The sequence below is a fragment of the Leptonychotes weddellii genome, chromosome 4, assembly GCF_054177405.1.
Source record: "Leptonychotes weddellii isolate Sample4059 chromosome 4, ASM5417740v2, whole genome shotgun sequence".
In the NCBI taxonomy this organism is placed as follows: Eukaryota; Metazoa; Chordata; class Mammalia; order Carnivora; family Phocidae; genus Leptonychotes; species Leptonychotes weddellii.
The window spans coordinates 52,374,591-52,375,995 of record NC_138372.1 but is presented as its reverse complement, the minus strand read 5'-3'; the positions used below and the strand labels follow the sequence as shown (position 1 = coordinate 52,375,995).

Here is a 1,405-nt window from a genome sequence, read left to right as displayed (position 1 = left end):
AGCTTTAAGGCCATCTAGGGGTCTACAAACCAGTCAAAGAACTACTGCTCTATAGAAACCTTGTAAAGTCAGCCAATTTAACTTACAAATTAAGCTTAGTTTAAAAAAAAAAATTGCAACCTTGTTTTCCTCTTGGCACTGCGGTAGGTATTAGGGCAAAAAAGATGTATAGTATAATGTTCCTGCTCTCAAGGAGTAGGAACATTCAAGAATGATTCTAGGCCCGGGAATTGAATTGTGAGCAGATAACCACCTCAGTGTTTTAAGTATTCTGATCTTTCTCACTCATCTTCACTCTTCTGAGTAGTCAGGGGGTTGCTTTTTATTAAAAACAAAACAACAAAAACAAAAGAAAAACCTACTTTAGATTTTCAAAGATTACCTAGTTGTAACAGTTTTCAGTTTAAGTTAGTCCCTTACTCATTGATGCTGTTTTCCATAGTTTTGCATCCTTCTGCTCTTTCCCAAAATGGCATTTGGAATTCTAGGGGAGATTACTGTGTCCTTGTGGTGCCAACAGTGGGAGAAAAGGCACTTTGTATTCATAGGTCAATGGGGTGTCCTTTTGGACTCTGTGCTGATTATTTCCTTGCCCATTTGGTCATTGCTTTTGTAGCTGACATTCAGTGACCAAGTTGGAATCATGTTTTTCCTGAGCCCGGTTAAGGGCCTCTAGTCCTCCCAGATAACTTGGCCCCAACTTAGTCCTCAATGGCATTTGAACTTTGGATACAACCTAATTAAACCCTAATCTATAGCTTTGGAGTTACTTTCTTCTATCTCAGGAGTTTATATTAGCAATAATCACGCCTCGGATAAACCTCATTGGCTATGATACTGCCACTGTGCAAAGCTTCACGGGAGTTTCTCTAGTAAGCTACTTTCTGTGCTCCTGCAGGGCACTTGGGGATGTCTAGATACCTGTGAAACTACAAGGCATTCTGGACATTGACACTCTGGGCAAGTAACTAGTTAGCATCTGTCCAAACACACCTAACATTGCCTTTATTTTGTTTAATAGGATTGCCTCTGGTTGTGCAGAATCATTCTGCAAAAAGTTCACCTCACCAATACTATGAAAGAATAGCCTTTCAGGCCCAGAACTGAACCTCATCTATATAGCAAACAGCCCTTCTTTAGGCTGGAGATGAAAGGTCAGGACACACAGGTCCTATTGCCTAATTCTTTTACTTCAGGATTTCTCCACTTTCCCAACATTCACCTGAGGTCAGAAGAGGCAAAATTTCCACTTAACCCAGATTTCACCAGGATTTCCTCTAAGTCATCGTATACTCCTTCTAGAAAAGCCATTCACCCTCTACTCCCTTCCCAAGGCTAGTGGAAAGACTGCAATGGGCACAATTTATATGACAGAAAAGTAAAAATATATCTTCTTACATTTTAA

The 1,405-nt window shown here is 40.1% G+C and overlaps 1 pseudogene; it reads right to left on the bottom strand.

The window, feature by feature from the left end:
• Positions 1 to 783: 783 nt before the first annotated feature.
• On the bottom strand, positions 784 to 855 carry LOC115944981 (U4 spliceosomal RNA; annotated as a pseudogene).
• Positions 856 to 1,405: the final 550 nt, after the last annotated feature.